This window comes from Gossypium hirsutum, chromosome A07 (genome assembly GCF_007990345.1).
Source record: "Gossypium hirsutum isolate 1008001.06 chromosome A07, Gossypium_hirsutum_v2.1, whole genome shotgun sequence".
In the NCBI taxonomy this organism is placed as follows: domain Eukaryota; kingdom Viridiplantae; phylum Streptophyta; class Magnoliopsida; order Malvales; family Malvaceae; genus Gossypium; species Gossypium hirsutum.
Window position 1 is genome coordinate 23,784,741 of NC_053430.1, and position 11,158 is coordinate 23,795,898.

Here is an 11,158-nt window from a genome sequence, read left to right on the forward strand (position 1 = left end):
TTTTATTCGAGAGTTTTACCTGATTAGAGAGCATGGTGACCGAATCGACGTTATAAACGCCGGCTGTTTTCATTGACTTTGTCCTCATGACTTGCCACTGATAGTTATTCAGTGACATCTCCTCTATAAACTCATAGGCATCTTCTGGTGTTTTATTGTTGATGGTTCTACCAGCAGTTGCGTCAACCATTTGCTGAGTCGAAGGGTTCAGACCATTGTGTAATGTTTGTACTTGGAGCCAAAGCGGTAACCCATGGTGAGGGCATCTCCTCAAAAGGTCCTTGTATCTCTCCCATGCATCGTAAAGTGTTTCTAAATCCATCTACACAAAAGAAGAGATATCGTTACGTAATTTAGCTGTTTTAGCCGGCAGAAAATATTTTAGTAAAAATTTTTCGGTCATTTGTTCCCAAGTAGTAATTGACCATCGTGGTAACGAGTTCAACCACTGTTTAGCTTTGTTCCTCAATAAAAAGGGAAACAACCGAAGACGTATGGCATCATCAAAAACGCCATTGATTTTAAATGTATCCCAAAATTCCAGAAAGTTTGCTAAGTGAGTGTTGGGATCTTCATCCTACAAACCATCAAACTGAACAAATTGTTGTATCATCTGAATAGTGTTAGGTTTTAATTCAAAAGTATTTGCAGCTACAGCAGGTCTAACTATGCTTGATTCAGTTCCTGTTAAAGAAGGTTTAGCATAATCGTACATAGTGTGTAGAGCAGGATTTTGATTAACCGCAATTGTAGGAGGTAGCTGATTGCCTTGGTTTTCAGCCATCTCTTCGGTTGGGGGTTGAGTATCATCTTTTTTCTCGTTCGCGAGGTGGGACTGGCGATGAGATGTAGAGGTGCTGACAAATCTGCTGTAGAGTAGCATCAATATTGTCAAATCGTTAAAAAAACTACTGCTCGAATCGAGTGAGGCACTCAGAGATGTCAGCATATGAAGCCGTCGCATGAACTGGACGAGAGGGTGGTGGTGGCTGAGTCGGTGGGTCCTCGTGCTGTGGAGGGACATCATCAAAAATGTCCTCGTAGGCCTTCTCCTCAGTAGATTGGGCGAGACGATATTGGGGAGGGTAGGTTCCTAGGTGCCTCTCGATCATCCTCATGTTAAGTATGCTTGAGATGCCTTGTGGAGACATCTAGCCGATGAGGGTAAGGGATGATTGTTGGACCGCGGTGCTGAGGAGCCCAAAGTGTCGAGCCAACCGAGTAACAAAGGGGCCAATGGAGATGACCCCCTTCCTATGTAGCTCCGTCTGGTGCTGAATCGCGAGGGCGATGAAATAGGCAAGGTCAATGACATGCTCGTGCGACATGCACCATAAGAGGTAGGCATCGTGAGTGTTGACGACGCCAGTGCTCTCTCACCTCCCTGTAATCGTGTGAGCCAAAATGGCGTGTAGGTACCTCAGGGATGGTGGGAGAACTGATGCATTGGAGCGGCTAGGATTGTAGGAGGCTGCGCCAGGGGCCAAAGTGTGCCAGCACTTCAAGGGAGAGAAATGTATGTGGCGAGTGAGAGCATGTAGTTCATTCTCCTTCTTTAACTCCTCCGTATATAAGCCCAGTGCAGCACTGAACTCTAGGACGCTTAACTGGCGGACTAACCCGCCTAGGCGAAATTGGATCGTGCTAGGATCATCGTAGCTCGTCATTACGGTCTGAAGATAGAACGTTGAGCATAGTTCCATCGTGAGCTCGAGGAATGTTTGTTTGATGATCCTAAAGAACAACTCCCAAGGGTCAGTGGTCAGAAGGGCCCGAATCGTAGTGGTTAGGAGGGACTGAATCACATCAGCCAACTAAACTTGTTCTACGACAGCCCAGCCGATGCAGCGGCCCGCAATTAAAGGTCGGGCCCAAAAGATTTGGAAAAGTTCTTCCTAGGGCCCACGGGGGAACTGCAGGAGAGGGTGACGAATTTTCGTGATTGGACCTGTAGAAGATGACGCTCCCTTCCTCTTCTTCGAAGCAGGGACAGCGGCCTTCTTTCTTCGTGAAGATAACATTATAAACCTGTAATATAAAGAATAATAATAGCAGGTAAATAGATTTGAAAAAGTAAAAAGTCATGAATTTGAACTAACTATTTCAGCCAAAACTACTAATACGAAGCAAACTCAACCAAAATAACCATGAGAATGCGAATAGTAATGTCATGGGTATGAGGTTTTCCAAATCTTGATTTAACACGGAATGTATGATAACTAACCTAAGAATGAAAATTAAATGATAGACATTGGCATGGTAATAGCATGAGAATGAGCATAGTAATGTCATGGGTATGATGTTTTCCTAATAACTTGATTTAACACGAAATGTATGATAGCTAACCTAAGAATGCAAATTAAATGATAGAATAATTTGCAAAATGAAAAATAGTTCAAAAGAAATGAATGTTGATAATAAGCATTAGAAATAAGAAAAGTAGAAGTGAAAGGAGTAAACAAACGCTAAGGGAGATAGATTGAGCGACAAAAATGGAGTGGGAAGCGGCGCATGGGCATGGCAGGGAGGGCGTGTGGACTTGCAGCAGCTAGAGTTAGGGTTTTTGAATGGGGAAGAAAGTGAATAGTGCAGGGTATTTATAGATTTTGGGCCACACGGCCAGGTAACCACCCGTGTTCCCCAATTTCGATCTATGTGGTTCGCGAATTTTGAATTTAGGCGTGTCTGGCATTTAATACACGCCCGTGTTCCTTGGGCGTGTGGGTGCACATGACCTTGTCGCACGACCGTGTCTGGCGTTGTTCGCTTCTCCCATGCCCGTGTAAGAAAGCCCCATGCCCGTGTTAATTTGACAGGTTCGACCACAGGTGTTAGACATGGGCGTGCCGCACGCCCGTACTGTTTCAACAGGTTCACCCACGATTTTTCCACACAGGCGTGCCTCACGCTCGTTTTGTTTTGGCAAGTTCGACCACGGCTATATCGTACGGCCGTGAAATTTTATCACAGCCTGTGTTTGGGAAAAATTGTTGTCCTGTTTTCACACTGCCCCAAACAGGCTCGTGCTCTTGGCCGTGTCCCTATGGAAAACCTATATTCAAGTGTTCCATTAGTAAGTTAGATGTTGAGGACTAAATTTTAAAGAAGTTAATACAGTTAGTACTCAGGTTGCCTCCCGAGAAGCACTTATTTAAAGTCTAAGCTCGACTTACCTCTCTGTTGAATGATAATGGTGGTTTGAGGAGTTTATACTCCTCATTCCTGCTATTAATCTCATCAAAATAAGGTTTTAAACGGGTGTTGTTTACCTTAAAAGTGCCGAACTTGAGATGACTCACCTCAACCGTACCGAATGGGAAAATGCTGAGTACCGTAAGAGGGATTTCTTCATTCGGCTAGTAGTGACAATGTGAGGATCGACGACATCTAACAAGACTTTATCTCCAACCTTAAGTTGATTTGGAGAGGTATCGAGCTCGTTCTGGCGTAGTTTTGGTTTATCGTGTGTTCTTGGTTTATGCGTCCGCCATTCATCTAGCCCCTCGATTTGAAGCCTTCGATCGTCATGAATAGGTCCTCTACTATTGCTTGAGAATGGCTCATGTACTTCTTTCAGACTTATCTCCTGCAAAGTGGGTTGTATCATATTGTCAGTTTTAGTAGAATGGTTTAGACGATCACCTTCAATTTCCATTGTGTTGCCAGAATTGCGAGCTTGAAAGGTGATTGTTTCGTCTCCTACACAGAGTGTGAGTTCACCTGTGCCAACATCAATAATTGTTTTAGCAGTTGCTAAGAAAAGGCCTTCCTATAATTAAAGGAGTGTTGCTATCCTCTTCTATGTCTAGAACAATGAAGCCAACGGGAAATATAAATTTATCGATTTTAACTAGCACATCTTCAATAATACCCCTAGGGAATCTTATAGTTTTATCTGCTAATTGAATGCTCATCCTAGTCTGTTTGGGTTTCCCCAGACCTAGTTGCTTAAACATTTTGTAAGGCATGACGTTGTACTAGCCCCTAAATCAGCTAATGCATTATTAACATTTAAACTACCAATTAAGCAAGGAATCATAAAACTCCCTGGATCTTTTAGTTTGTTGGGTAGTTTATTTTGGAGAATAGCTGAGCAAACTGCGTTTAGCTCCACATGCGACACCTCGTCCAACCTCCGCTTATTTGCTACAAACTCCTTTAAAAATTTCATTGCGTTTGGCATCTGCGATAGAGCTTCAATAAACAATAAGTTAATGTGTAATTTTTTAAAGAGTTTAAGGAATTTACCAAATTGTTCATCTAAGCGGTCTTTCCTTGTCGCGTTGGGGCATGGCACACGAGGTTTATATTCGACATTCACTGTTTTATTTTTATTATGACCTACCTCACCTTGACCTTTGCTTACCACAGTTTCTTGCCTCAGTTCTGGCTCAGGCTCAACAAATCCTTCTTCATCTTGAACATTAATCGCGTTGAGCTGTTCCCTTGGGTTAGGTTCAGTATTACTTGGCAAACTACCTTGTGGTCGTTCAGAGATTAGTTTGGAAAGCTGGCCTATCTGAGTTTCGAGCCCTTGGATCGACGCTTGTTGATTTTTAAGTGCTGTCTCGGTGTTCTGAAAACGGGTTTCTGACACCGATATAAACTTTGAGAGCATCTCTTCAAGGTTCGGCTTCTTTTCCTGTTGGTAGGGTGGTTGTTGGTAGCCTGGAGGTGGTTGTGGTCTTTGATTTCCTTGACCGCCCCACATGAAATTGGGGTGGTTCCTCCAACCTGCATTGTAAGTGTTACTATATGGATTTTTTTGAGGTCGAGGATTATTACCTATGTAATTTAATAGCTCGTTATCCATGTTGTGGCCATAAGGTTGGTATTCCGAATGGCTTGTTCCACCTCCACTTGCTTTGCACTGCATTACTGGGTGAACCCGTGAAGAACTAAGAAAACAATCGATCCTTTTATTTAGAAGTTCTACCTGATTAGAGAGCATGGTGACCGAATCGACGTTATAAACGTCGGCTATTTTCGTTGGCTTTGTCCTCATGACTTGCCACTGATAGTTATTCAGTGACATCTCATCTATAAACTCATATGCATCTTAAGGTGTTTTATTATTGATGGTTCCGCCAGCAACTGCGTCAACCATTTGTCGAGTCGAAGGATTCAGGCCACTATGGAATGTTTGAACCTGTAGCCAAAGTGGTGACCCATGGTAAGGGCACCTTCTCAAAAGGTCCTTGTATCTCTCCCATCCATCGTAGAGTGTTTCTAAATCCATCTATACAAAAGAAGAGATATAATTACGTAATTTAGCCGTTTTAGCTGGCGAAAATATTTTAATAGAAATTTTTCGGTCATTTGTTCCCAAGTAGTAATTGACCCTCATGGTAACGAGTTCATCCACTGTTTAGCTTTGTTTCTTAATGAAAAGGGAAACAATCGAAGACATATAGCATCATCAGAGACGCAATTGATTTTAAATGTATTGCAGAATTCCAGGAAGTTTGCTAAGTGAGCGTTGGGATCCTCATCCTGCAAACTGTCAAACTGAACAAATTGCTGTATCATTTGAATAGTGTTAGGTTTCAGTTCAAAGGTATTTACAGCTACAGCAGGTCTAACTATGCTCGATTCAGTTCCTGTTAAAGATGGTTTAGCATAATCATACATAGTGCGTAGAGCAGGATTTTGATTAACCGCAATTGCAGGAGGTAGCTGATTGTCTTGGTTTTTAGCCATCTCGTCGGTTGGGGGTTGAGTATTGTCCTCTTGCTCGTTCTCTGTGTATCTTAAGCTTCGCCTTATTTCTATTTGGTTTCTACGAACTGTGCGATCGATTTCTTTGTCAAAAAGTAGTGGTCCTGACGGTTTTCTTCTAGTCATAAACTATAAAAACAAGCTAAGAGAAGAAAAAAGTAAATTAATAAGTAATAATAATAAAATTAAATTAAATTGCAAGAAAAGTAAATGGCTAAAGTAATAAAAATTGAGCATTCTTAATATCTTAGTTCCCCGGCAACGGCGCCAAAGACTTTATCGCGTGATTTCGTGATAGGTTTTAAATATTTATAATTAATCGTTCTTGAAACTAACTATTATCGCGATGTAGGCAAGTGTACCTATCGAATAGTAGTATAGTTTTAGCAAGACTGGATTTTTGAACCCAAAGGAACTAAAAGTACTAGTAATGATTGTCTTTTTATTATCTAGCCTAAGAACAAAGAGGTTTTTGTTTTAACTAACTAATTATCTAAAGTAAGAATTCGCAGAGAATGGAATTGGGGAATTACTTTTGGGAAAACCGATTGAATTAAGACAATACCTAAGGAAAAATCCACCTAGATTGTACTTGTTATTCTGGCTCCAAATCGGATGATTTATTCATTTAACTTGTTCCGTAGAGATCCCTAAGTTATATTATTATCCCTATTCAAGACTAATAACGTCTAATCCCTAGATTGAATAATTGAGACCTTTTTCTAATTAACACCCTAGGGGTACATTAACTCGATCTATGGATCCCCTTTTCACCCTAATCTGGCAAAATCTTGTCACCCTATGTCTAGGCGCGCAATCAACTCCGCTTAATTATGACAAATGTATTCTTAGACAGGGTCTATTCCTCCTCTGAATAAGAGCTTATCTTGAATTAGTATCCGGGGATATCAAAACAAGAATTAAGAACACATAGTTAATAACAAGTTAAATATTTATCATACAATTTAGAAAATAATAACAAGATTCGTCTTAGGTTTCATTCCCCTTAGGTATTTAGGGGTTTTAGTTCATAAATAAATAAATAAACATCTCAGAATAATAAAGAATACAAAACATAAAAAAAAACCCAAAACTCCTGAAGGGGAAATTGAGGAGAGATCTTCAGTCTTGATGGTGAATCCGGCTTCTGAGATGGATCAATTGGCTTCCTTGGAGTAATTCCTTACTCCCTATTCTGTGCCCCCCTTTTCTTCCTCCTCTAGGGTGTATTTATAGGCTTTGGAATGCCTACGAGCCCTCAAAATTAGTCTTTTTTGAATTCAACTCAACTTGGGCTCGGTAGGGACACGCCCGTGTGAATCGTGCTTCGAAACTACCAAATTGACACGGCCATGTGGTCTGCTCGTGTGATGAAGTCCAGGCCATGTTGATTTCGTACTTTGGCCCATTTTTTCCGTTTTTGGCCCGTTTCTCATTCCTTTCGCTCTCCTATGCTCTCCTAAGTATAAAACATGAATTTAAAGCATTAGGAGCATCGAATTAACCAATTCTAATAGAAAATAATCCATAAAATGCGTTAAACATGGGTTAAAAATATGTATAAATTACGATTTATCACCTACTAAGAAGGATTCAATATAGGTCATCATGGATTGATTGACCAAATCTGGCCATTTCATACCAGTTCATATTTATTACTCTTTGTAGAAGCTGGCTAAGCTGTATGTGTCTGAGATAGTAAGTTTGCATGGGGTATCAGTTTCCATAATATCTAATAAGGATCCTCACTTCACGTCTCAGTTTTAGAAGAAGTTGCATGAATCACTGGGTACAAGGTTGCACTTCAGTACTGCGTTCCATCCTCAAATAGATGGTCAGTCAGAGAGGGTGATTCAAATACTGGAGGACATGTTAAGGAGTTGTGTGATTGATTTCCGAGACAGTTAGGACGATTACTTACCCTTAGCAGAGTTTGCTTATAACAATAGCTATCAGTCTAGCATATAGACGGCACCTTACGAGGCATTATATGGTCGTAGGTGTCGTACTCCTTCGCGTTGGACTGAGTTGGGTGAGCGGCTTGTTCTGGGCCCTGAATTAGTTTCTGATACTTAGGATAAAGTTAAACTAATTCGGGATCGACTGAAGGCGGCATCAGATAGATAGAAGTCATATGCAAATCTGAAGCGTAAAAAGATTGAGTATTCTGTGGAGGACTTTGTTTTTCTCAAGGTCTCGCCATGGGAGAATGTACAGAGGTTTGGACGGAAGGGCAAGTTGAGCCCTAGGTTCATTGGGCATTACCGTATACTGAAACGTGTAGGACCGATTGCTTATCAGCTAGAGTTACCTCCAGAGTTAGACCAGATTCATGATGTGTTCCACATCTCTATGTTGAGGCCCTACCGCTTTGATCCCACGCATGTTATTTCAGTTGAGGAGATTGAGGTTAGACCAGATTTGACTTTCAAGGAAGAGTCGGTTCAGATATTAGATCGTGATGTAAAGGTTTTAAGGAGGAAGTTTATACCACTGGTTAAGGTTCTTTGGCATAATCACAGCTCTAAGGAGGCCACGTGGGAACCTGAGGAGGCGATGCGACAACAATAACCTCATCCGTTCTAATCAGGTAAATTTCAAGGCCAAAATTTTCTTTTAGGGGATAGAGCTGTAACGCCCAAAAAAATCCTTAAGTTTATTTTCATATATTTGTGTTACACAAATGCATGTTTGCTTCAGTGGTTAAGTGTCCTGGGAAGAGTCTGAGAAGTCTTGGGTTCAAGCTTTGACTTGTGCAAAATTTTTGTGTTTAATATGAATAAACCCTATCTCTAGTCAGTAGGCTTTTAAATAAATAGGGATAAAACATGTCAGAAAGGACCTGCTGGTCTAGGGGATAGGTGGCGTGTTGTTGTTCCATGAGGTCTGAGGCTTGAGTCCTGCTTTAAGCAGTGGGAGCATTTTATTTTGCTGCTAAGGCCGTGTGGGAGTTCTAGTAAACCTAAACTACTGAAAAGTTGTGGTGGAATTTGAATTAAGTGGTTAAGGGAGGAGTGGACGGCATGAAGGGATTTGGGGAGGAAAATATGGGATTTTGAATGAGTAGGAGAGTAGTGCCGAATTTGAACTCTTGCTCAGAGAATTTTAGCTGTGGTTGGAGAATTTTAAGGAGCCAAGTGAGGGGTGTGTTTTGAGGTCATACCGAATTGGGAGTCTCATTTTGGTCAAGAATCGGTCATATCTCACCATTTTCCCTTTGGTGCCGAAATTTTGCTTCTGTTTTCTTTTCTCTCTGCTTCTGGTTTTATCATTTTTCTCTCTTTTTGAGGCCGAATATTGCTTTCAGGTATCTTCTCGTTTTTGTTGTTTATTCCGAATTTGCACTTCCCTCGAGTTCACTTGTGGATCGATTGGCTCACCTCTAACGGTCGTTCTCTCTGTTTTCTTTGCTTTGGCCAAATATCTCTTCTTCCCTTTTTCCCAATCGGTTTTCCTCTTTGACCAATTGCTACTTCTTCTCCCATCTCTCAATCGATTTGCTTTGGCCGAATACTCTCTCTCTTTTCTCTCTCTCGATTCTTTTCTCTTTTTATCTTTTGTTTTGGCCGAGTACTCCATCTCTATCCTTTCGGTTTTGGCAATTGTCCTTTGATCAATCAGGTTCGAGTGCACGATTATTATCTTTTCTCTCTATTTCTGCTGTAAAAGTCTTTTACCTAACACCTTTCTTTGCTGCCGATTTTTGCTAGGGGTGTGGTGGTACTAGCCTTTGCCTCTGTCATATCATGTGCTTTCGGCTTTCGTTTGGGGTGTGGGCTGATTGCTTATTTCTCCTATTCTGAGTTTGGTGTATTCGGTAAGTTGTTATAAGGTTGGTGCAAACCATTGGTGTGATCAATAATGGTTTAGGTTTTTAAGTTTCAGTTGTATTGTAGGTTATCTCTAAGGGGTTTGTAATTAGTCTCTTGCAACGGGTTAAGTGTGTGAGCCTCAATCGATCGATCAAGGCAAGTGATTAGTAACCTTTTGGATAAGGGATTTAAAAATGGATTGTTTAATCTTGTTGATTAAGGGACTGATGGTCTATCGTGTTTGAATCTAGGTTTGGAGCGCTTGTGGACTATTTGCGCACTTTCGCAATAAGGTGTGTTAACACAATCTCAACTATAAAAATCGGCAAAAGCTGGAATAAGTAAATCATGATGCTATACGAGCGTGCGCTCGCTCGTGTGGTGGTCTGTGTGACTAAAAATGGGCGTTTGATCGTTGAGGCCGACCATGAGTGATTTTATGGGCCAAGGTTGTTTTGGGCCATTTCGAGCCGAACTGGGTTGTGTAGACCCCACAGACGTGTGGGCCCCACACGGGTAAACCACACAGATGTGTGGACAATATTAGGCCAGGCTGTGTGATAAACCATAATTTATACATATTTTTATCCCATGCTTAGCCCATTTATAAATGGTTTCTCCTTAGATTTGGTGAATTCAATGCTTCTAATCCTTTAATTTCATGTTTTATACTTAGGAGAGCATAGAAGAGTAAAAAGAGCGAGAAACAGGCTGAAAACGGAGAAAATGGACCCATGTGGGAAATCAACACGGCTTGGACTTTCTCACATAGGCGTGTCATACGACCGTGTCCATTTGGCAGGATTGAAGCATGACTTACACGGGATACTACACGCCCGTGCCTGTTCAACAGCCTTGAACACGGGCTGGAGTAATCGTACACGGGTGTGTCATACGAGCGTGTCCCTGTCGAGCCTAAGTATAGTCTTATTCGGAAAAGCCCAATTTTTAGGGTTCTGAGGCATCCAAAAGCCTATTTAAACACCTGATGAGGCACTTAAGAGTGGGACGCCAAGTAGGAAGCAAGAAATTACTCAAGGAAAGCTGATTGATCCATCTCAAAAGCCAGATTCATCATCAAGACTGAAGATCTCCCTTCAAGTTCTTTTAGGAGTTTTGGGTTTTCTTATGTTTTGTTATCTTTATGCTTTTGATATGTTTTTTTTCATAAGTATGAACTAAACCCCCTAAATACCTAAGGGGAATGAAACCTAAGACAGATCTTGTTATTATTATCTGAATTGTATGATAAATATTTGACTTGTTCTTAATTATGTCTTCTTAATTCTTGTTTTGATATTCTAGGATATTGATTCAAGTTAAGCTCTTATTCATAGGAGGAATAGAACCTGTCTAAGAGTAAATTTGTAATAATTAAGCGGAGTTGATTACACAACTAGAGATATGGTGATAAAATTTTTCTAGATTAGGGTGAAACCTAATAAGGGAATCCATAGATCGAGTTAATGCAATTCTAGGGTGTTAATTTGAAAGAGATTTCAATTATTTAACCTAGGGTTAGACGTTATTAGTCTCGAGAGAGATAAAGTACAACTTAGGAATTTCTACGGATCAAGTCAAATGAATAAATCGTCTGATTCAGAGTCAAATAACAAGTGAAGTCTAGG

At 40.8% G+C, this 11,158-nt stretch overlaps 1 non-coding gene across 1 annotated transcript; it reads left to right on the forward strand.

The window, feature by feature from the left end:
- Nucleotides 1-248: 248 nt before the first annotated feature.
- LOC121204369 (small nucleolar RNA R71) lies at nucleotides 249-355 on the forward strand. The gene has a single exon (XR_005899294.1). It is a non-coding gene; the product is annotated as a small nucleolar RNA R71 (small nucleolar RNA).
- The last annotated feature ends 10,803 nt before the right edge of the window (nucleotides 356-11,158 follow it).